This window comes from Pseudorasbora parva, chromosome 20 (genome assembly GCF_024679245.1).
Source record: "Pseudorasbora parva isolate DD20220531a chromosome 20, ASM2467924v1, whole genome shotgun sequence".
In the NCBI taxonomy this organism is placed as follows: Eukaryota; Metazoa; Chordata; class Actinopteri; order Cypriniformes; family Gobionidae; genus Pseudorasbora; species Pseudorasbora parva.
The window spans coordinates 41,915,566-41,941,564 of NC_090191.1; the positions used below are offsets into that span (position 1 = coordinate 41,915,566).

Sequence of the window (25,999 nt, forward strand, 5' to 3'; positions counted from 1 at the left end):
CAATCGCCGGCGTTATTTTCGCCGAGTGTGAGGTAACCCAGCTCTGTTTATCATATTAGATACAGCTAAGTGTGTTGAAAATATGTTATGGTGTTACTCTGTGCGTCTGCACTGACATGTGTTGCACTGAAGTGACAGTAACATAAATCGTTTTTGTTGAATAAAACCGGAAACCGAGGGTAACGCAGACATGACGCAACTGACAGGGCAGACAGGCGACTCCCTCACACTCACACGTCCCGGTTTATTGGTTAAAATAGCAATTTTCTCACGATTTACAAATAGTTGGAAACATTTGGAATATTTTAAGTACTCAACTGAGCAAAATATATAACACTGGCCTAGTGGTTTTTGGATATTTTATTGAAAAATTGTTACCTAAGTGCACCTGGGATGTGTGAACGTTTTTGTTAAGCTGGTGTGTTCCAAAACAATGACAAAATTCGCATTTAGGAGATATAAGCATTCAAAACTTACAGTCTCTCACTTTCTTCAAGCTTTGGTACATACTTCGTCATCTTTAACTTAGTTACGTCACTGTTTAAACTGGCCTGTCAATCATCGCCACACTGTAAAAAAAAAAATCAGGCCCCATTTAAACAATTTTAATTCACAGAAATTCAATTTGGCCAACTAAAAACATTAGATGTGATTGGCCACTTGAAAACTTTCAATTGGAGACCTGGAAGTTTTTTTTATATATAGTGCATAGTTCAAATCCTCCACATTCAGTTTAATTTCCTACCGTATCTGAGAGCCATGTAGCCGCATGTTGATTAGACATTTGTCGGTCTTTAATGCAGAGATTCTCCTCATGTGTTTGCTGTTTTAATACAATTATGCATTTAAAAGTTATTAATGGCCAAACCTATCCGTGGTGTGTCGCAGAGCAGTGCAAGATGAGCAATTTAGGTTAAAAAGTATATAATTTTTTTGTCAAATGTCGGATGGTTTGTCTAGATCAGACTCTATTCCTCTGGGATCATCAGAGTCTCTGAAGCTCTTCCTCATTGATTTGGACCTTCAGCCGTTGGTTCCCATCGAAGTCCATTATGAGGAGAAAAATCCTGGAATGTTTTCCTAAAAAAACTTCATTTCTTTTCCACTGAAGAAAGAAAGACATGAAGATCTTGGATGAGATGGGGGTGAGTCAATAATCAGGAAATTTTCATTTTGAAGTGAACTATTCCTTCAAACAGCATTCAATTTCCTTATCTATCACTCCCTATGCAAAGCATGCTGGGAACTAGAAATCCACTGCCCAGTTCAGTCAGCGCAGCAGAAATGATTAATATAGTCGCAACACAAATGGCTTAGGTTACATTTTACACATTTAATTTAATTTAACATAATACAGTTGGGTGCAAATGGCAATTAAGTAAAAAACTAAAGATTTGAGTTGCTTCAACTTATTTTATTTTAATAAACTGATAGCCAGACGTGGTCATACTCAACTCTAGTCTGATGCTCATTGGGCTGTGATTATAAGGCGTGTTTCAACCCAACCAGGAAAGACCTCAATTGGACAGAACTACAACCAGTCAGAGCAGCGGAGCGACGCATTGTCAAATGTCAACAGAGCTCAACTGCACTGTGTTGCCATGTCCGCGTTTTTTTCCACGGGTTGTTTTCTATGTCCGTGGGATGAAGCGACTATTATGTGATATATAGACCCATGAGTGTGAATTTTAGCAGCGACCGTGCCAAAATAACACACATTTTACCCCCAAATACCATTTTTTCCCCGGAGAACCCCCCGAGAAGCTATTGTTTAGGGCTGTAGTCGGCGGGTTTTGTTGTAAAAACTTGGCAACCCTGTCTGCACACACGCTGGAGTAAACGATCTTTGCCGGTGTTGTAAAAAAATAAAAGAATTTAATGCTACACAGAGTACTTACCAACATGATCATCATTACTGAGAGAAATAGTGAAGGTGATGCAGATACGAACAAGCTCTCCGTTTAGGATTTGAACAAATATAATCCAAGCCCCTGTGATGACGTGATGATTACGGTACTGTTGATCATCTGTCCGTCATCGTCTAAAGCCCGCCCTGATGATCTCATTGGTCAGTTTCTGTTCGGGCATAATTACTCCTCTATGGAGCGAGGCCACCCCCCGACCTAAAAATGTTGTGGGCGGGGCTGAGTTTGGCTGCCATCCAGGCTAATAAACTGAGCAAATAGCTGGAATAATTTTTTTGAGTCTAGTCTAGGTGGCAGCAAGCCCTTGCATTAATACATTTACATTTATGGATTTAGCAGACGCTTTTATCCAAAGCGACTTACAACTTAGGAGTACATGAAGTATTCTGTCATGAAGAGGTGAAAAAACGCCAAAAGTGACCTAAATACAAAGATTTGGGAGTAGCAAAAGCTAGAATAGGGAGGAAAAAGAGAAAAATAGAGGAGGAAGAGTTAGAGTTAGAACAAATTTTTTAAACTCTCCCATTAATAATTAGTGAGTTGAATTCAACAGATTTGTTCAAACTGCTAATTTATTTAACTTAGCAAACAATGAATATCAAACTAAATGATATCCTAAACAAATAATTTGCTCATCTGTTTGAGGATCATTATAGAAATAAAGCACAGTTGTTCTTTTCTGTGTCTATGGAAGTTACTCCGCAACTTCTTGTTTTCTAAACTGTTCTCACAGTGCAGATGCTCGGAATGATATCAATATTGTTTGTATGAAAACTAATATGTCATATATTTATGTTATAAATATAAATAACAGGAACTGTTTAGATTTTTTCCTAATTCATTGTGATGGCAGTGTGATGGGAGAGCGAAAACCCTTTAGATCGCATAGTTTAGTGAAAAAATTACAGAAATTATCGTTTAAATGCTTAAACTAAAATAAGAGACTTAAATCAGGCTTTCCAGTTTCTAATTTTTTGATGAAAAAATAAAAGTAAATAATTAGTTTATTTTAATTATCGTTTGAATGCTTTCTAGTGTCTGATTTTTTGATGGCAAACAACCGAGAACCTAGCCTGACAAGCCTGACCCACATCAAGATGTTTGGTCTGAAACTCACCATTGACGGCTCAATCCGAGGGGCGGATAAACGGTCGTCTTTCAAACTCCCTCTGCACGCGATAGGATAGCGCTACAACCAACCAGAGCAACGAAGGTGAAGCAGAGCTTGTTGACAGATTAAACATTCACCATATCCGGTCGGCTAAACTCTGAACACATCTTCCCTTTTTAAGAATGACTTCAGTGCCGTTCTTTGTTCTTTTCTCAGAGAAAAGCTTAACTCAAGTCTTCCAGAGTCGCGGTCAAAGCTGATTCGAAAGACCGCCGCTCGCCAGTTTTTGTGTTTACTAGAAGCACTCAAACGCAACTCGGCCGTCGTCATTATGGCCCCGCCCACCGACTCTATACACGATGTGATTGGCCCGACCAGAGTTTGGCGATTACAGCTCAGAAGGGTATTGAGAGTTGCTAGACGACACTCACGGGCAGATTAGATTTGCTGCCGCTAGGGTGCGTCTAGATTTCTAGGCTACCGAGAACCATGATCTCTCAAAATCTGGAGCTGAAATATTAAAATTGGTTAAAAAATAAAGTTTTCGCAATGTCATATAGAAGAACCACAGCGTAAACCCAAATAAGTTGGGATAACATTTTTATTGAAGTAAGCTGAACTGTCAAGTATTGAGTTGGTAGTATACTGTAAAAAAAAAAAAGTCTGTAAAAATAGGGCACAATGTAATGTATAAATATGAAGGAATTGTCCGTTTTTTGTTTTACAGGTGTTTTACCTGTATTTTGAATTACACATTGCATTAGTTTATTTTAATTATCGTTTGAATGCTTAAACTGAAAAAAGACACTTAAATCAGGCTTTCTAGTTTCTGATTTTCTTGATGGAAAGCGACCGAAAACCATGATCTCTCTCAAAATCCGGAGCTGAAATATTAAAATTGGTTATTTAGTGTTGGGCCAAGCTTTTGATTGGCTGTACTATTCCATGAATGTGACTTCAGAAAGGTTTGTGTAAGGCTCAGCACAGTGGACCGCAGGTATTTTTGGATGGGCAGTTACATTAGCAAGTGACCCACATAGCAGAAATAGATCTTGAGCACAGGCGGCGGATTGACATGCCTTGTTGTGGATTAGATTCAGTCTATCATCTAATTATATATTTACATAATTAGTACTTGGAGGTATTTTTCCACTGCAGTGGAAAACGTTCTGGCAAGGTTCTCTCGAAGTACAAAAGTTCATCCAGTAACATTAATAGAACATCAGTTTTTTTAAATCGTGTTATTTCAGAGAACATTCAAAAAGTAGCGTTCCCATAATGTGTGCAAAAGGGAATATTGCCTTAAAGGTGCACTATGCAACTTTCCGTCCACTAGAGGGCGCCTATTCCAAACAAAGGCATAGTTTGATGATGCCAAGTTTGAGCGCAGTATCTTGGGTAGGGCTGTGTATTCATAGATATCCATAATAAAGGCCAGATGTCTTACGGCGGAGTCACCATCGTCATCACCGGCGGCCATCTTGTCACAGGCAAGCTTTCTGTCGGGCTCTGTGGAACCTGATGTAAGAGGAGTGATCTGTACGAACATAAATACTCTGATCTCGCTGAAATCTTGACGGATTTACGAATGGTTTGGTTTCTTACAAACGTTATTAACATGGCTACAAATCTAGATGCTTTAACACGTTGAAATTGCAGCTTTTCGTTTCGATAAACGACTTAATCGTGCAGCTTGTGTATCACGGCTATAACTTACGTGCACGTTATCAAGGCTGAGACCACAATCGAGCTGTTCAATTATATCGGTTTATTGACACCAATAACGATTTTATGACAACCAATCAATTTTGTCTAGTTAAAATAAACTTAGTTTGCAAATTTTTTTTGTTTTAATAAAATAATAATAATATATATATATATATATATATATATATATATATATATATTTTTTTTTTTATTTTTTATTATATTATAATCATGATATTCTTATTATAAAAGTGTATATATATATATATATATATATATATATATATATATATATATATATATATATATATATATATATATATATATATATATATATATATATATATATCAGTGGCGATTTCTTTAAGACTGCAAGGGAAGCTCGGCTTCCCTTATAATGTCACAAAATTATTAGTCAAATATGTTCTATTGTATTAACATTTTATTGACTAAAAATGCGTAAGAAAACAAAAGAAATCATTCTAGAAATCATCTCAAAGAGTTTGTTCAGAATCAGTTACATATAGCAGGTCGGCTGACTCGATTTCCTTCTTATACATTCCCGCAGCGTCTTATGCATTTCCCTATTGAAGCCCAGCGTCCATTGACTTCAATGGGGCTGCTTTAAACGTTTTTTTTTCAGCGCTAACTAGACGGCCATTGGATAAACGCTGCGATTATGTCCCGCCCACGGACGCTCAGCGTCTCTGGGGGTGAATGGGGAGTGGGCTGGCCCGGACTCCGAGCTTCTGCGTGATGATTGGAGGGTCTGTCGAAAGACTGCGTCTCCTTTTGACTGACAGCGTTTCTGTACTATAAGGAATCACCGAAGCTATTCGCGCTCAGTCCCATCGCGGATTTCTCAAGTTCAGTCGAAATAAAAACTGCTGCAATCTATTTCTTTGATATTTGCTTGGCGAAATTGCTTGATTTTCATCATACATTTCACACAATTATACACCACATTCCTTGTTTCAGTTTTACAGAGTTTAATATTTTTTTATAGCTCTGCTGGCCATTGAGAGGACACTGGTCAAGTCACTTGAAAAGACTCCTAGTTGGTACGACAGGGTCATAGACCATTTTCTTGAAAAGGAACGTAGGGCAGAATTTACTTTTAAATAAATAGACAATTTTATGATGTAGGCCGAAAATGAGCTTCCCCTCTCTGACAGACCAGTAACCGCCACTGATATATATATATATATTGTGTTTTTGAGAATCGATACAGTATCGCCAAACAAAATATTGCGAATCTCACGTGTATTGATATTTTCTTACACCCCTAATCTTGGGACATGTGGTCTTTTACTTCAGATAAGACAGCCTCACAGCCGGTGGAAAATAGGACACGGGCAGAAATCATGTTGATGGATGCGGTTATTAACGTTACTGTAGTGTAAAGCAGAGCAGGACCGAGTGTTGAGGAGCTGAGCACGGCCGCTGGAGCGATTGTTACACACACACACGGCTCACGAGCACCGGGACTTTTATTATGACGGGACGGGACACAGTCGCCGGGCGCCTGCAGTATTTCCGCTTTTCCGTTCATGATTATAAGGTAAAGCAGCTCTCTTTATCATATTAGATACATTTAAGTGTGTTTAAAATGATGTTATGACATTAAGGTGACGCGATGACTAGAGACATAATTAAGGGCGTGGTTACTTTGAGTGACAGGTGGATAGCCATTTATCCGCCATACATGGCTATCCACCTGTCACTCAAAGTAACCGTGCCCTTAATTATGCAGAACTTTACGGCTTTATGTAACGTAAACGAATGAGTTATAAAAAGATCCACCCCCCTCACAGTCGTCATGAAGGGCAAAATTAGCCGTATAGACCAAAACCACAATTTGTACCAGACTGTAAACATGTTTTATTCTGCTGTAAAGTTGGGCATTTTAACATGAGCTCGATGAGATTCTGCTCCTTCTGGAGCCGCTCTAGTGGCCAGTCGATGAACTGCAGTTTACATTACTTCTGTATTGGCTTCAAGAGAGACCGCGGGAGGTTGCCACTTGTTTCTGACCTGTAAGGTGGTCATAATATTAATCATACATGGTGTGTTAATAGGCCAGAGGAGAACTGCCCCCCCGACTGAGTCTGGTTTCTCCCAAGGTTTATCCTCATTGTAAAAGCACTGTATAAATAAAGATGATTGATTGACTGAAGAGTGTGTGATGCATTGCTCTCTACTCAGCACACTTAGTTATTGGACGAGTCTGATGACAGTATGACCTCTCTCTCTCTCTCTCTCTCTCTCTCTCTCTCTCTCTCTCTCTCTCTCTCTCTCTCTCTCTCTCTCTCGAGTAATTAAGTGTTTTAAGTTTCACTCTGCATGGGTATAATGACCACAATATCATGCTCAGTCTGTTTGAGGTTCCAGTACATTCTGTTCTTATGCCGCCACCTTTACTGTGAAGAACCATCAATCACATCTGACACGCTTTTTATGAGTTCATGAGTGTGTGTGTGTGTGTGTGTGTGTATGCTGATCTCACTGCACAGGTATGCACTCGGCGCACCGTCTCAACACCCGTTATTCTGCACATTTCTCTCCAGTTCTTACAGAAACTGAGGTCAAAGTTTTGTACAGGCTCTCTTATGTAATGAGATCAACCTCCAACTGGAGTCCTGACATTATTGACTAAAACAAACATTACACAAATGATTTACCCTTTAGATGCGTGCATAATTTAAAAAAATAATATTTTTTTTGTTAAAAATAACCCAAGTTGGGTTGAAAATAGACAAACCCAGAAATTGGTTTGTTTGAATGGGTCCATTCTCTGGGTTCAAACAACCCAATTTCGGGGTTTGTCCATTTTCAACCCAACTTGGGTTATTTTTAACCCAGCAATTTTTAGAGTGTAATAATCAAGAAGCATTTCAATCAACAGCACTAAAAATGCTTTTCAGACAAATCATTTGTCTAGTGTTTGTTTTAATAAATAATGTAATTTCTATAGTCAATAATGTTGTTTTTAACCCAGCAATTTTAAGAGTGTACACTCTAAAAAATGCTGGGTTAAAAACAACCCAAGTTGGGTTGAAAATGGACTAACCCAACAATTGAGTTGTTTTAACCCAGCTGTTGGGTTAAATGTTGCTTAAGACAACCCAATTGCTGGGTTAGTCCCTTTTCAACCCAACTTGGGTTGTTTTTAGTCCAGCCTTTTTTAGAGTGTATACACTCTAAAAACTGCTGGGTTAAAAACAACCCAAGTTGGGTTGAAAATGGACAAAACCAGAAATTGGGTTGTTTGAACCCATTGAATGGACGCATTCAAAAAACCGATTTGCTGAGTTTGTTCAATTTCAACGCAACTTGGGTTGTTTTTAACCCAACAGTTTTTAGAGTGTAATAGACCTGATGATGCAAGTCATTTTCACTCCATTGTAGTCTGTAGTTCCCTTTCGAGAGAGGTTCCTCGTATTACGTATGGGAAAACTCCTTTTCTCGAGAATGTGAAGCAAAACTTTTAATAAAGGTATCTATGTAAAGCGCAGTGAGCTGCACGGCCATAGCCCAGCGCGAGGAGCGCTCTGATTGGCCGGGCCGCGGCAACTGCAGGAACCTATGGTGAGGCGGCTGAGAGGAACGAACCAATGGGGGGCGTTCCAGAAGCCCGCCGAAAAAGGTGCTTATATTTGCATACAGGAGGCTATATAAGACCCTAATTCGCCATAGGTGTCAGATTTTATCTCCTTCAGCGATACCTTCGCTGGTCTCCTGGAAGAAGCACCGCCGTTGAAAAGGCACCAGCGGAACCTGCAGCTGAGGACGACGGACTCCCTCTCCGCCTTCTCTGCCGTTCCAGCTACGCCATCCGGCGTTATATATCCTTTAAACTGTGTCTATGTTGAGTGCAGTGTTGCCACAGTTACTTTGAAAAAGTAATCTGATTACTGATTACTGATTACTCCTTTAAAAAGTAACTTAGTTACTTTACAGATTACTTGATTTTAAAAGTAACTAAGTTAGATTACAAGTTACTTTATTAGTTACATTCAGGAGTTGCCGACAACACCCCTGCCGCCTCAAAATAGAAATGACAACCGTTTTTGGCAACACACTTTATTGCATTTATGCCAGAGCCTGACGGCCCCGACTTTTTTACGCCCCTTTTTTAGGCTTCTCCTTCGTTTTATATTTATTTTAATAATTAAAATGAACAATGAGATGTGCTGGTGGAAACAACATGAGACCATGATAGCTTGCGCCACTGTCGAGAAATGGCTCGCGCAGGGTTAAAGAGTCCGTTTCTTCAGTGCAGCTGCTAGAGTTATGGCCTTTTTACAACCGGTTCCTTCATTCGTTTTCTCTGAGCAGGTATCTATCGGATTGCTAAATGACCAGGAGTAACGTTAGGCCTAAATGCCTTCCGAGAGTCTTTCGAGACGTATTTAATTCTGATCACTCAAACAAACCGATTCAGAAGGTGCATGAAAGCATTTCAAACTAAACCGGACAAATGTAAATATATCTGGTTGTTTAAACCACATGTGTAAATTTTACTCCTGGCAAATAATTAAGAAATAAATGTGTGAGAGCGTGTTATGGTGTAGTCAGATAGATATGACGGTGCTACTGCTACATCGCTGCAAATGAGTAAAGCAAGCCAACGCAAATGGCCGTTAATGAAACTTTAAAATAAGTCACACAAAACACAATCATCTTCAATATAAATTAATGAGACTAATGATCTTACCAGTGCTTAGGTCGCTCTCTCTCATATTGCGATCTTTGAATTTGAAATGGGCTGCTGAATAAAATGCTAGAATCTTTTGCTTTGATGTAAACTCCGTTAAATGAGCATAGGCTATACCGCGGGAATTGAAGATCGGATTTATATTAATTTAGCTGAAGTCTAAGGTAGGCTATAAGACAACCTGCATGTCCTTTTTTTTTTTTTTAGATTGTGTAGCCCGTTTCGTTGTTTTGAGCGCCGTTGCGAGCAATAGGCTAATCTACCAGCCTGCCTCAGCTCGTCAGAAATGCCTTTGTGGTGGTATAATAACTAGCCTACTTTGTTTTTAATGTCAAAGTGGTTATATTTCGTTTCATTTCTTTATTGAGTTCATTTAGAAAAATGTTTAGAGCAATTTTTGTTTGTTAAATTAAAGTTTTAATTTTTTTATGTGACGACCCAGTGAGTTAACCGCATGAGTCTCTCAAACCAACTCTTGAATTGTCTTGCCTATATAAACTTTAATTTAACAAACAAAAAATTGCTCTGAACATTGTTCTAAATTAGGATAAAAAAGAAACGAAACGAAAAATAACTACTTTGACATTAAAAACAAAACTGAACTATTTTAATGGCTGCAACAATGTAAAAAGTAAAATAAATAAATAAAAAACACGGGCTCCAGCCGGACTCGGGCTGAGAATTTTGATAAGCTGTTGGTTTTTACAAAGGAAAATGACTAAAATAGTAACTCACAGTGACTTGGATAAGTAACTTTAATCTGATTACTGGTTTGGAAATAGTAACGTGTTAGATTACTCGTTACTGGAAAAAAGTAGTCAGATTAGAGTAACGCGTTACTATGTAACGCGTTACTGGCATCACTGGTTGAGTGTTATATGTGTTTGTGTGTGTGTTGCCGCTGCAACGCCGCTTCTAGAGCTTACAGGCTTGTTCTACTCGAGGACTCTCTCGTTCCGCCGCGTCGTTAAGCGCCGCGGAAAGACGGAGCTCTTCTCACTCTCCCTCTGCTCTCGTCCCGTCGCGCTGAATAGCGCCGCGGAAAGAGAGAATGTTAGAGGACATGAGCACACTCAAGCCGAAGCTCTCTTCACTCTGCCGCCGCCGCGGCTCTTCTTCCGCCGCTGCCACAGAGTTGTTCTCACTCTTCTCTCATTCCGTCGCGCTACAGCCGCGGACAGAGAATACTAGAGTGAATAGGCGAACTCGAGCCTAAGCTCTCGTCACTATACCGTCGCGCTGAGGAGGCGCCGCGGACAGACGGAGTTTTTCCTCACTCTTCCTCTTCTCTAGTTCAGTCGCGATATCGCCGCGGACAGAGAATACTAGAGTGAATAAACGAACTCGAGCCGAAGCTCTCGCCGTGCTGAAGAAGCGCCGCGGACAGACAGAGTTTTTCCTCACTCTTCCTCTTCTCTAGTTCAGTCGCGATATCGCCGCGGACAGAGAATACTAGAGTGAATAAACTAACTCGAGCCGAAGCTCTCGCCGTGCTGAAGAAGCGCCGCGGACAGACAGAGTTTTTCCTCGCTCTTCCTCTTCTCTAGTTCAGTCGCGATATCGCCGCGGACAGAGAATACTAGAGTGAATAAACTAACTCGAGCCGAAGCTCTCGCCGTGCTAGAAGCGCCGCGGACAGAGTTTTTCCTCACGCTTCCAATTCTCGTTCTGTCGCTCTATCGCCGCGGACAGAGAATACTAGAGTGAATAAACTAACTCGAGCCGAAGCTCTCGCCGTGCTAGAAGCGCCGCGGACAGAGTTTTAACTCACGCTTCCAATTCTCTCGTTCTGTCGCTCTATCGCCGCGGACAGAGAATACTAGAGTGAATAAACAAACTCGAGCCGAAGCTCTCGCCGTGCTAGAAGCGCTGCGGACAGAGTTTTTCCTCACGCTTCCTATTCCCTCGTTCAGTCGCACTATCGCCGCGGACAGAGAATACTAGAGTGAATAAACTAACTCGAGCTGAAGCTCTCGCCGTGCTAGAAGCGCCGCGGACAGAGTTTTTCCTCACACTTCCAATTCTCTCGTTCAGTCGCGCTGTCGCCGCGGACAGAGAATACTAGAGTGAATAAACAAACTCGAGCCGAAGCTCTCGCCGTGCTCATTCTACCGCCGCCGTGCTGAAGCGCTGCGGACAGAGAATACTAGAGTAAGTTAGACGAGCGAGCTCGGGCTGTTGGGTATGTCAAGAACAATGTCGCTGCAGCGCGCGCTTACTGCCAAGGAAGTTGTAATGGCTGCCTTGTCATGATAGCGCGCGCCCCTTCCACAGCGCGTTGCTGACTAGAGCGCGGCTTACGTCATAGCACGCGCTCACTGTCAGAGCATAAGGGCGTCGGAAAATGGCTGCCAAGCTAAGCCCTTTTTTCACTCTATCACTTCCAGTCCCCTTTATTCAGGCGGCTGGAAAGGTTTTTACACTGTAGACAAAGTGTCCACTACACAGTGTGCACCCCTACATAAGTACTGTTAATTCAGCCTCACAAAATCACAAATAAATCCCGCCGCGGCCGGATTACACCATATAAAGTCAACTAGCCTTATTGCAGTCAACTAGCCTGTGGTCAAACACGCTTGTCTGCATGCGCGCTTTCAGTCTAGACTAGAGCATAACGGCATTGTGGAATGGCTCACATACCACCCGCACTTCCTTACATTCTCCCAGTTCCCTTAAGTTAAGTGACTGGAGATGAAATATTGCAGTCAACTAGCCTGTGTTAAACACGCTCGTCTGCACACTAATGCTGTGTGCGTTTACCCCTGTGGATTTGCTCACTGGTTTGCACCGTGGGTATTCTACGTTGGTTGTGCGCCACTGCACATTGTTTACACTACACACAAAAGAGCTTTCTATGTAGGAAATGTGCCCACTTTACAGTCTGCACTCCTGCACCCAAGCACTTTTCACAAAGTTCACTCTCGCACACACAATATAAATGTGAGGCGCGCGCCCACTGCAAAGCCTGCACCGCCAAAACTAACACTATCCCCACAGTGTTACAAGTAGTGTTACAGCACAAGCAACCCGGCTAACAGGCCCCTATTACTAAGCGGCCAGCCCCCGAATCTAATTCAACCCCAGGCTTTACGAGCCCAGGCCTGGCAGGCCATTCCTGGTATATAATATTGGGTGTTGAACATATAAAACGAGGTTCTCGCTACAGTTTTGCTCGCAGACCCCGCGATTCAAGCCGTGGTCGAGCCCTCTGTAAGAAGCAGTGTCAGTCACGTGCTTCTCGCTGAGGCATTGAGACTGTTAAAGGAGAGAGCGGCGGAAACCGTACACCCGACGCTAGCGAGTCAGGTTTTTACTGTCGCTAATTCCTCTTGCCGAAAATGGGTGGCGGTCTCAGGCCCATTTTCCAGGCATCTGAACAAAGCACTTATGACACGCTCGTTTCAAGGTGCTGACGGTGAAACAAATCCTCGCGCACATTCGCCCCGGGGATTGGGTTTTCTCAATAGATCTGAAAAACGCATACTTCACGTTACGATAACCCCCCACCCCCACTACAGGCCATTCTTGAGATTCGCCTTCGAGGGGCAGGCTTATCAGTACAGTCATTGTCATAGACTCAAGACTCAACGAGCGTCTTACGGCATAAGAACCACCACGTCTTGATAATGTACATAAAATCGCTAGGGCAGCCGAGATCAGACTCTCTTCACTGCATGGCTAAGCATCTCCTTTTATGGGCAGAGCACAATCTGAGCTCCCTAAGGGCGGCTTACGTGCCAGGTATTCTGAATCAGGGTCCGGACATGTTATCCAGAGGACCCATGTCCCCAGGGGGATGGTCCCTTTACCCGCAAACGAGTCAGCTCGCACAGCACACGCTGCCCAATATTTTTTCTGCAAACGCAGGGATGCCCTGGCCCATGTTGGCCCAGACTCCCTCTATATGTTCCCTCCGATCGCGATCCAGCTGCAAGCCTGTGCTTTTTAATAGCCCCACTTTGGAAGAACCGCACATGGTTCTCCAAACTGTTTCAGCTGTCAGACACAGCCCCATGGCCTATTCTGCCAATGAAAGGGAAGGTCTGGCATCCCAATCCCGAGCTGTGGGCCCTCCACGTATGGCCCATCAACGGTATCCGGGAACCTCTCTGACAAGTTATGAACACTATTTCGGAAGCTAGAGCCCCTGCTATCTGGCAGCTCTGCTTTGAAGTGGTCAGTGGTTTTCCGACCAGTGTGCTACGCGAAACATCGACGCACACTCATGCGAACTGGCGGAACTGCTCGCTTTCTCCAAGAGCTAATGGATGCAGGTCGCCCCCCCTCCATACTCGGGGTGTGTGTCTCCGCCATAGCAGCTAGCCACGCTCCGATCACGGCACATTCACTAGGGAAAAGTGATCTTATTGTGTGTTTTCTTAAAGGGGCCAGGAGATTCAGCCCGCCTTGCCCCTACCTCGGTCCCTATTTGGGACCTAGCCATGGTTTTGGAGGCCGTGAAGGGTTCCCCCTCCTAACCACTTCAGAACACGAAGCACATATCACTCAAAACCGTTTTTCTGCTGGCTGTGGCCTCGGTTAACCGAGTGGGTGGCTTACCTGCACTCTCCGTGAGCCCTTCCTGTCTTGAGTTTGGGTCCAGCAACTTCAAGGTTGTGCTCAAACCGAGGCATGGTTTTATGCTGAAAGTGCTATCAACCCCTTCAGTATGCAGGTCTTTTCACTGCTTAACCCGCGTCTCAGAGAGAATAAGACGCAAACCTATTCTGCCCAGTCAGAGCATTGAGATTGTATCTAGAGCGCTCCGCCCCCTTCAGGCAGTCGGATCAGCTCTTCATTGCTTCGGTGGCCGCACTAAAGTTTGTGCTGCCATGAAACAGACTCTCACACTGGATAGTGGATGCAGTCCCACTAGCATATAGGTCTAGGACCTAACCTGTCCTACAGGCATTTAAGCCCACTCCTCTAGAGGCATGGCCTCATCTTGGGCTTGGTCGTGTGACATTTCTTTGGAAGATATCTGTGCGGCGGCAGGCTGGGCCTCTCCGTCCACTTTTATCAGATTCTACAAGTTGGAGGTTCCAGCTCTACAAGCAGGGCTTCTCTCCATCTAGGCTCTATCTTGACCCTGGCAAACAGATTGCCTTACGTTTTGGCCTGTACACATTAGTCCTTAAGCACTATTCATTCATCATAAGATCCGACTATGTCCGATCAGCTGTTCAAACGAACCGACTCTTCCGGTTCTTCATTCCCCTTATAAGCCGCCTCTGTCGGTGTCTCGGGGGTTTATAACATGTGCTTTGGGTATACTGGGTCAGTCAGCACACACGGCGCTTTACATTGTGTTCCCATACGTAATACGAGGAACCTCTCTCGAAAGGGAACGTACTCGGTTACTTTCGTAACCTCGGTTCCCTGAGAGAGAGGAACGAGTATTACGTTCCGTGCCGTGTTTATGCTTCTCAGGTATCGCTTCAGTCGATCTTAAAACCTGACACCTATGGCGAATTAGGGTCTTATATAGCCTCCTGTATGCAAATATAAGCACCTTTTTCGGCGGGCTTCTGGAACGCCCCCCATTGGTTCGTTCCTCTCAGCCGCCTCACCATAGGTTCCTGCAGTTGCCGCGGCCCGGCCAATCAGAGCGCTCCTCGCGCTGGGCTATGGCCGTGCAGCTCACTGCGCTTTACATAGATACCTTTATTAAAAGTTTTGCTTCACATTCTCGAGAAAAGGAGTTTTCCCATACGTAATACTCGTTCCTCTCTCTCAGGGAACCGAGGTTACGAAAGTAACCGAGTACGTTTTCTTCCGGCAACAAACACGTCACAATATCCCTCATTTAAATAATTAATGCGCATAATAAAGGGCGGGCCTGGTTGAATTAGTTAGTAGTGTGTTTTGGTAAGGGACGGGGCATTTCCCACACACACTGGAAGCCTTTGACTAATCAAAACACACTGCTCCAGTCGACCAATCAGAGCATTGTGTGCTTTTCAGAAGGCGGGGCTTCATAGAGACATGACTTAACAGAGTTACTGACAGACTGAGAAGAGAGGAGCCGCAACAATGGAGAATATGAGGAAGTAGGTTGTTTTTGTGATGGATTTGGTGATTTGCACACCTCGTCCAGACATGTTGAGCCGTATTGCTCTTGTTTGAACTGGCTTGTTATTCCCATTCTACTGTCAAAAGTTTCTGTCAGAAAGTGTTAAAAGTGTAACACAAGCCATATCAGCACTTGCATACAGTTCAGGCCTCTGGCACTTTTCCAAACAGACTTACACTGCAATAAAACGATCTTCCTCAGTGTTTCTGTCCTGTTTTCAAGCACAAATATCATTGAAGATACAGTTACTGGAGAAGCAAAATAAAAAAAGATATTTTGCAGATATTTGCTCTTATTTTAAGCACAAACTCACTTTATTAAATAAGAGTTAAAGGGATAGTTCACCCAAAAATGACAATTCTGTCATCATTTACTCTCCCTCATGTTGTTCCAAACCTGTAAGAATTTCTTTGTTCTGCTGAACACAAAAGAAGATATACTACCATAGTATTTTTTTACCCTAACATATAATGTTCTCAGAACGTTCTGTCAAGGTTCTCTCAACGTTATGAGCAAACGTTCTTCCTGTAACGTTAATAGAGCGTTCGTTCAACGTTATCTGGCCTTTAATAATGTTCTCAGAACGTTCTGTCAAGGTTCTCTCAACGTTATGAGCAAACGTTTTTCCAGTAACGTTAATAGAACGTTCGTTCAACGTTATCTGGCCTTTAATAATGTTCTCAGTAAATTAAAGAGTTAATATCTGAAGTAATTTTGCTTCTCAAGTAATATGTTGACTGAATAATGTTGGGGAACAAGACAAAAATACTGAGAAATATACAAATATTTTTTGCAGTATGATCTTTGTTTTGATGTGACGCTTGATTGAATCAGTATGTGTGTGTTTGCAGGACAGTATGGAATGTGAACAGCAACATTCCCGCTGTGCAGAGGCTGTTTTTACTGTCCAGTGTAATTATTACTGGACATTCAGTCATCCAAACATCCAGCAGATTATACCAGAAATTAGTTCACAGCTGCCCGTCTCTCATTCAAAGTTGCCATTCATTGATATTAAACAGAGCTATTCAAAACACATTTTTTAAAGTAGATTTTTTTGTGTTTGCCCTGCAAAACCTGCCACCAAGTTGTCAGCTAACAGGAAATGTTTTCAGAACGTTCTGTCAAGGTTCTCTCAACGTTATGAGCAAACGTTCATCCAGTAACATTAATAAAACGTTTGCTCAACGTTATCTGGTCTTTGATAATGTTCTCAGAAAGTTAGCACAAAAACATTAGGTTACATTTAAAGGACAACTCCGGTGAGAAATGACCCTAGGGGTAATTAACAGATGGTTAGCGAGTAGATCGGATGTAAAGAGTTTTATCTCTAAAAACAGATTAGCTTATAACACTAGTCTATGGGGCACAGGGTAGTCAAATTAAATGGCTAGTTAATACCACTAACAAGACTAAAAATAGCCTCACACTAACACGGCAGCATAATGAGGGTCCCTACATGCAAACCGAAGCATTGAGAACTTTGTAAGAGTACAAACAGTTTAATAAGATATAATTCATGCATGTCCATGTAATTAGATTTCACAAACTTAATTCCTATCGACCAACTCACTTAGCACAGTGTTCGTGGATCGACTCGTCGAGACTGTTTTCCAAGATGGCTGCCGTCTGTAAACGCGTAATGTACTGTCTTTATAAAGTATCTTCGTATGTATTACAGACAGTTAACTTACACCAAGGAAACATAATCAACCAATATTTACACCTATATTCAACCAAGCGAAAAGAAACAAAAGAAAACCAAGATTTAATTAATTAAACCAGACCACAGAGGAAAACGAGCGGTGCTAAATAAACAAAGCAACAAGACCAAAGCCCGTTAAACTAATCCCCACCCTCTACACTAACTGAAAACCCTCTCACATCCCTTTTCAACCTTGGCCAAAAAAAAAAAGACACAACACCCAATTGTAAGTCTTAGTCACTCCTAATCAAAAGTCACTAATCAATCAAAAGTAACGTTCCTATAATATTTGCAAAATTATCAAATTATCAAAACGTATTTCAATGTTCAGAGAACAGTTAGAATTTTATTCATGCAATGCAAAAACTACATTTTCTTGTTTTTCAGCACAAATATCTAAACTTTTTTAAAGATGTGGTGGCATGCGATTTGACTTTTTTAACTTTAGTTAGTGTGTAATGTTGCTGCTTGAGCATAAACAGTATCTGCAAAGTTACAGCGCTGAAAGTTCAATGCAAACGGAGATATTGTCTTTTAAAGTTACGGCAGTTTATTGACTACAAAAATGGCCGGTTTGGACTACAACGAGCTTCTTCCTGGTTGGTGACATCATAAACCCTTGCTAGTCTCCGCAGATGTGACTTCTGCCCGTAATGGGAAGGGGCGTGGCATTTCCATGACAACCTGTGCTTGGCACTTCAGCCAATAAAAATACAGGAAACTACATTTGGCCATCTGACCAATCTAAGACCATTGCGTTTTTCAGAGGGAGGGGCTTCATAGAAGCAGGAAGCAGACGAGCCGTTCAAAGGACAGACAGCGGTGTGGAATAAAGAAGAATAGAAGGAAAATACAGCGTTTAAAAAAAAGAAGTATTAAGATTATATGTTATACTGTGGCCCATAAACACAACCAAGCCTAGAAAAAACACGGAACCATCCCTTTAAATCAAGATACATTTACTGGAGAAGCAAAATGACTAACGATATTAAGACGTAGTTACTGAGGAAATCAATAAGGTGCATTTAAGCTTTAAAAGGTATTTTTCTGACCCAATGGACTTGTTTTTTTGTCTTGTTTTTATGCTTAAACTCAATTAGTTGAGATTTGAAGAGTTTTTAATGCAAGACAAATGACATTATTTGTACTGCATTTGCATGGTTTTGCCTGCTGTCCGTGACCATTCGTCTTGGTGATTTTGGTTCAGGACTGAAGCGGGGCTCTTGAAGACCATAATGAGCTTCACGTGGCGATTCATCACACAGAGTCTTAATGAGGTCCTGTTAATGATAGGAGCGTCCATCTGAGACCATCAGACCAAAACACCCCTCAAAAGACACCCACAAGTGCCCTAAACATGTTACATAAGCTGTTACACAACCACCAGGACAACTATAAAGACATCAGTGGAGCAGAAGAATTTGACAATAATGTGCTACTGTGAGACTTTCAGATGCTCCTCAAATACCAAAATATCTGATGCATGACCTTCATTATACACTGCAGTGGAAAACAAACAAATTATCTGATTAAAATGTGAATTAATTTTTAGGGCACACTCAAAAATCCCTGGAAGAAATGTGCATGTCGCAATGTACATATCGCAATGGCTCGCAATATCTGAATTATTTTAATAGGCTACTTCAACATTGTGAAAAGTGTTTGTTTTAGGTCACACATTGGGCAGAGAATAGACTGGGCACATTACTGTTACTTATGGGACTTGCTTGACGTTAAAAAGAGTTATTAAACGCTATATAATTTGCAAAAAACAATCATTTGCAGTCTCGCGCTGTTTGACACACACACCACGAAACGTGAACAATGTGTGACACAAATGTTTGCTAAAGCACAGCTGGTCACTTTCAGAAGTTGTAGCGATGCTTTCTTTTCCCAAAGAGAATGTGAAACACAAATGGTTTCATTCTCAGTTTTTAAATAATTGAAATAGATTTTTAACACTAATTGCAATATCGTATCGCATATCGAATATCGCATTTAATTTGTTCGATTTATATAGCGCTTTTCAAGGCACTCAAAGCGCTTTACATTGAAGGGGATGAATCTCCTCAACCGTTGCGATATGCATATCGCAATGGCACGCAATATCTGAATGATTATACTTCAACATTTTGAAAAAGTGCATGTTTTAGGTCAAAGCTGTGACGCATGTAGCAGAGAATAGACTGGGCACATTACTGTTACTTATGTGACTTGCTTTATGTTAAAAAGAGTTATTAAACGTAATAACTTGTGAAAAAACAATAACTTGCAGTCTCGCAATGTCTGACACACACACACATCGAAACATGCACAAGTCGCCTCTCTGAAAGCGTGATCCCTTCAGTTCAGTTTCGTGTCTGCATTACATTTGCAATTACATTTTTTGTTTACGTTGATGTTAAAATTATATTGTCAGATTTGTGACATTAATTTTTGTTAAAACACTGCTGGTCACTTTCAAAAGTTGTACTGACGCTTTCTTTTCCCAGAGAGAATGTGAAACGCATAAATGGTATCATTCTCAGTTTTTTACTTTTCATTTTTTTTGTTTAGGTGACACTGCGCCGAAGCCCTGCAGGTAGACTCAGGTCATGGTTTTCATAACACACACCAAGTTTGGTCACCAAAGCGGCGCGGAGATATAGCTTCACGTTCATTTTGGCGGGCACTTTGTCGAATTCGTTTTGCGAGTTTTTCCGAGAATGGTTTGACGAATCGACTTGAATAATTTTTTTTCAACCTGGTCTGTAGATGATCTGCTTCAATTTTGCGGGAAAATTGGAGCAACCGCCTATGAGGAAAACCTTGTTGTTTTTTCCGGGAAATTCAAAATGGCGGAAAAATGTTAATGATGCAAAATTACGCTTCATTTTGGGCTGCCATAGTCTTCCAGAGTGGAAGAAGAAACGGAAAAAGAATAATAATAAGAAGAACGCCAATGATTACAATCGATGGATGCCTGCGTACCTTCAGTGCTTGACTCCAAATAACATTTTCATAACTTGATAGCAAAATGTTTTTTAGAGCTGTTTTGTAGGAAAGGAAGCAGAGATTCACTAATAAATGATATTTTCAATATGTTTCACTGCATGTTTCTGCAGGTGAAGTGGTTTGTCTGTTTTGCTCCAGTATCAGTGATTGTCTTTATGTTGTGCTGAAGATCATCCATGTTTTGCATCCATCTGTGTCAACACTCAATGTTTCTGCACTTGTTGTTCTGCTCCGGTGTCCTAATAAAACAAGGAGCTAGAAAATGCATGCAGCTGCAGACGTCACAGCTGGAACATCAGCTCTGAGATAGTTCTTTCAGTCCATCCATGAGCGGAAAACAATTAGAAGGAAACAACCGTTCTCAGAGCGTTCTGTCAAGGTTCTCTCAATGTTATGAACAAACGTTCTTCCTGTAACGTTAATAGAGCGTTCGTTCAACGTTATCTGGCCTTTAATAATGTTCTCAGAACGTTCTGTCAAGGTTCCCTCAACGTTATGAGCAAACGTTCTTCCAGTAACGTTAATAGAGCGTTCGTTCAACGTTATCTGGCCTTTAATAATGTTCTCAGAATGTTCTGTCAAGGTTCTCTCAACGTTATGAGCAAACGTTCTTACAGTAACGTTAATAGAGCGTTCGTTCAACGTTATCTGGCCTTTAATAATGTTCTCAGAACGTTCTGTCAAGGTTCCCTCAACGTTATGAGCAAACATTCTTCCAGTAACGTTAATAGAGCGTTCGTTCAACGTTATCTGGCCTTTAATAATGTTCTCAGAGCGTTCTGTCAAGGTTCTCTCAATGTTATGAACAAACGTTCTTCCTGTAACGTTAATAGAGCGTTCGTTCAACGTTATCTGGCCTTTAATAATGTTCTCAGAACGTTCTGTCAAGGTTCTCTCAACGTTTTGAACAAATGTTCTTCCAGTAACGTTAATAGAGCGTTCGTTCAACGTTATCTGGCCTTTAATAATGTTCTCAGAACGTTCTGTCAAGGTTCTCTCAATGTTATGAACAAACGTTCTTCCTGTAACGTTAATAGAGCGTTCGTTCAACGTTATCTGGCCTTTAATAATGTTCTCAGAACGTTCTGTCAAGGTTCCCTCAACGTTATGAGCAAACGTTCTTCCAGTAACGTTAATAGAGCGTTCGTTCAACGTTATCTGGCCTTTAATAATGTTCTCAGAGCGTTCTGTCAAGGTTCTCTCAACGTTTTGAACAAACGTTCTTCCAGTAACGTTAATAGAGCGTTCGTTCAACGTTATCTGGCCTTTAATAATGTTCTCAGAATGTTCTGTCAAGGTTCTCTCAACGTTATGAGCAAACGTTCTTCCAGTAACGTTAATAGAGCGTTCGTTCAACGTTATCTGGCCTTTAATAATGTTCTCAGAACGTTCTGTCAAGGTTCCCTCAACGTTATGAGCAAACGTTCTTCCAGTAACGTTAATAGAGCGTTCGTTCAACGTTATCTGGCCTTTAATAATGTTCTCAGAGCGTTCTGTCAAGGTTCTCTCAACGTTTTGAACAAATGTTCTTCCAGTAACGTTAATAGAGCGTTCGTTCAACATTATCTGGCCTTTAATAATGTTCTCAGAACGTTCTGTCAAGGTTCTCTCAACGTTGTGAGCAAATGTTCTTCCAGTAACGTTAATAGAGCGTTCGTTCAACGTTATCTGGCTTTTAATAATGTTCTCAGAACGTTCTGTCAAGGTTCTCTCAACGTTATGAGCAAACGTTCTTCCAGTAACGTTAATAGAACGTTCGTTCAACGTTATCTGGTCTTTAATAATGTTCTCAGAGCGTTCTGTCAAGGTTCTCTCAACGTTATGAGCAAACGTTCTTCCAGTAACGTTAATAGAACGTTCGTTCAACGTTATCTGGCTTTTAATAATGTTCTCAGAACGTTCTGTCAAGGTTCTCTCAACGTTATGAGCAAACGTTCTTCCAGTAACGTTAATAGAACGTTCGTTCAACGTTATCTGGCCTTTAATAATGTTCTCAGAACATTCTGTCAAGGTTCTCTCAACGTTATGAGCAAACGTTCTTCCTGTAACGTTAATATAACGTTTGTTCAACGTTATCTGGTCTTTAATAATGTTCTCAGAACATTCTGTCAAGGTTCTCTCAACGTTATGAGCAAACGTTCTTCCAGTAACGTTAATAGAACGTTCGTTCAACGTTATCTGGTCTTTAATAATGTTCTCAGAGCGTTCTGTCAAGGTTCTCTCAACGTTTTGAACAAATGTTCTTCCAGTAACGTTAATAGAGCGTTCGTTCAACGTTATCTGGCCTTTAATAATGTTCTCAGAACGTTCTGTCAAGGTTCTCTCAACGTTGTGAGCAAATGTTCTTCCAGTAACGTTAATAGAGTGTTCGTTCAACGTTATCTGGCCTTTAATAATGTTCTCAGAACGTTCTGTCAAGGTTCTCTCAACGTTGTGAGCAAATGTTCTTCCAGTAACGTTAATAGAGCGTTCGTTCAACGTTATCTGGCCTTTAATAATGTTCTCAGAATGTTCTGTCATGGTTCTCTCAATGTTATGAGCAAACGTTCTTCCTGTAACGTTAATATAACGTTTGTTCAACGTTATCTGGTCTTTAATAATGTTCTCAGAACATTCTGTCAAGGTTCTCTCAACGTTATGAGCAAACGTTCTTCCAGTAACGCTAATAGAACGTTCGTTCAACGTTATCTGGTCTTTAATAATGTTCTCTGAAAATCAGAGTTACTATCTGGAGTAATTTTGCTTCTAATATGTTGATTTAAGAATGTTTATTGATGTTTATTAGATATTAGGGAACAAGACAAAAATACTGAGAAATATATATTTATTTTATATATTCTTTTGCAGTTTGATCTTTGTTTTGAATAAGTCGACACACTCTCTCACTCTCTCTCTTTCTCTCACATGGACGCTGAGGCCATCATGTGCCCGTCATTTTCCAAACTGCTCCTGATGCACAAACAACACTGATATGCTGTCCCTGTATTTTTCCACAGAGCAGCGCAGACTTCATGCTCGTCCACCCACAGTGATTTAAAAACAACTTTCTGACACTCGGCCTGAGAAATCCTCTGCTTTATTTCCAGCATATCAATCCACACTGATATCAATCAACAGTGGCCCGAGTCAGAGCCCGGGCCAAGCGGACAGGTCATACATCTGAAGGGACGGCCATTTGGATTAAAGAGCTGTTTTTGATGGTGTTTTCCCTGTTGAAATATGCACAATAATTTTGTCTTCAGTCTTCTACCTACTTAAGTTCAGTTTGCTGTCTTACAGCAAGTACAATCGTAAGCTGCATTCTAAAAAAGCTGGGTTAAAAACAACCCAAGTTGGGTTGAATATGGACAAGCCCAGCAATTGGGTTGGTGTAACCCAAGAATTTGGTTGTATTAACCCAGCGATTTGGTTGCTTTAACCCAGTGAATGGGTTGTTTTAAACCAACAATTTGATTGTTTTAACCCAACGATTTGGTTTCTTTAACCCAGTGAATGGGTTGTTTTAAACCAACAATTTGGTTGTTTTAACCCAACGATTTGGTTTCTTTAACCCAGTCAATGGGTTGTTTTAAACCAACAATTTGGTTGTATTAACCCAGCGATTGGGTTGGTTTAACCCAACAATATGGTTGTATTAACCCAGCGATTTGGTTGTTTTAACCCAGCGATCCGATTGTTTTAATCCAATGATTTGGTTGCATTATTAACCCAGCGATTTGATTGTTTTAACCCAGCGATTCTGATGTTTTAAGCTAGCGATTGGGTTGTATTAACCCAGCAAATTAGGTTGTTTTAACCCAGCAAATAGGTTGTTTTAAGCAAACATTTAACCCAATCGCTGGGTTAAAACAACCCAATTGCTGTGTTTGTCCATTTTCAACCTAACTTGGGTTGTTTTTAACCCAGCATTTTAAGTGTGTGCAAGTCATTTCAAAATTTGATTAAACTGACTTTAAAAATCAAATTGTTGAATTTAGAAAATAGGTTTCACTAGGTTAATTTCATATTTACTTATGCCTCCCATTTATCTCCCTCTTCAATACATTCTCTATTTATATAATTGCACAAACAACCCATTGGCCAATAAACCTGATTTTGGGGGAAAATTAATGGAAAAAAACATATTTTGTTGCCTTTAGTGCAAAACATCTAGGCATAACACACAAAGTTTCTATTTGTTGCTTTCTGTCGAAGTTGATTCAATAAAAGCTATTTTTGTACTAGAATCTGAAAATGTGCAATGAAAGCATCATAGGTTCTGTTGATTCCTGTTCAGTGTCAAATTGTGTTTGTTAGCAGAGGTTGGATGGTTTTCGGCGATTTTATCGTGATGATCTGTGTAAATAATCTCATGTATGTCCGTGCAGGGGTCAGATAGATGAGCAGCTGTGCTTTTCCCGGAGTAACCTTGTCCACCTTCATGTCTTCCCTCATGTTCTCTTAGTTGTAGATCTCCAGACACTTCTGACCCGGATTGCTAAGAAAACACCTACGCCGGAGACCCCCGATGAGCCACTATTTTAGGCTATTTTTCAAGCAATATGTGTATACAGGTGCTCAATATCAAAATATGCTTTCTGGACTGCTTAAGTACACTATAAACCCAAATAAATTGGCAAAACTCAAGAAATTGAGGCAATTTTTTTACATTAAGAATTTAAAGTGTAAGTGAGCAGAACTGCTGATTTTTATTTTCTAATCATACATTTGAATTGGTAGTAAGCTAATATGTAATCTCAAATTGTTAGTAGTGGAAACTTGCCTATTTCAATAAATGCCGCCTTGCTAAGTTACACAATGCTTTGGTAGCATTAGCATAGCACTAGCTGAATGAGGACAGCATTATAAAACATTTAACATACATCTGTTCTCAAACTAAACTCATGCTCCACTCGTCACATGATGGAAACACTACAACATAACAGAAACTCTTCTAAACTAGCATAACAAAACATAACTAACTCTCTCACTTAACGTTAATCTTACAATCAAAACAAAATAACACTTCATTTTCCTGTTACTAACTTTGTAACCAACATTATACCAGATCCAGATGAGAGCCGAAGTGACTGTGATGCTTTGAACGGTGACTGTACTGCCATCTAGTAGAGATATCAGGATCTGAATCAATTTAAAATCACAAACAGTGGACCCAAAAACAATTTGTTCACCTCATTCACACTTATTAGTGCCTGTACCTGCACTCAAATGCTACAGGATCTTCTCTCAGAACTAATTAAATTAACATAATTAGTAAAACTAACTACCTTAGATATCGTGCTACAACTACACCAGCTAGCAATACACCAGTAGCAAACTATTACTAATTTTTGCATAACACCAGCCATACGTCACCAAAAGGTGGCAGACACTACCCATAATGTGTGAGGAACAGTCAAGAGTTTTATTTTATTTTGTTCACTGATGTGTGATGTCTATCAAAGTGTAGTAAAGACTACAATTTACTGTAGTACCTTTGGTTAAAAAACACTGACATACTAGAGATACTAGGTTATTTTTTCTGCAAAACGCCAATAAATGGGTGATTTAACGCAAGTTTCTTAATAAATTATTCAGGAATCAATTGGAATTACGCTAGCATCATAACATCTTAAACAATTTTCTCAATTTAACTGTTTATTATTATTTTAGTGGATTTGAGCGTTGCTCATCCCGAACGCGGGTTCATCACAAACGACTGTGATTGGACCATCTTGAAAATAGCTGTAAAAGGTAACGCACGTCACGTGATTGCGCGTGTTACTAT

The 25,999-nt window shown here is 40.8% G+C and overlaps 1 long non-coding RNA gene across 2 annotated transcripts; it reads left to right on the forward strand.

The window, feature by feature from the left end:
• Positions 1 to 964: 964 nt before the first annotated feature.
• On the forward strand, positions 965 to 24,811 carry LOC137048775 (uncharacterized). Of its 2 annotated transcripts, none has more exons than XR_010899517.1 (3): positions 965 to 1,145; positions 15,425 to 15,510; positions 24,677 to 24,811. It is a non-coding gene; the product is annotated as an uncharacterized lncRNA (long non-coding RNA). The 2 variants fall into 2 exon arrangements; XR_010899516.1 differs by lacking the exon at positions 24,677 to 24,811 and adding an exon at positions 16,385 to 16,547.
• The last annotated feature ends 1,188 nt before the right edge of the window (positions 24,812 to 25,999 follow it).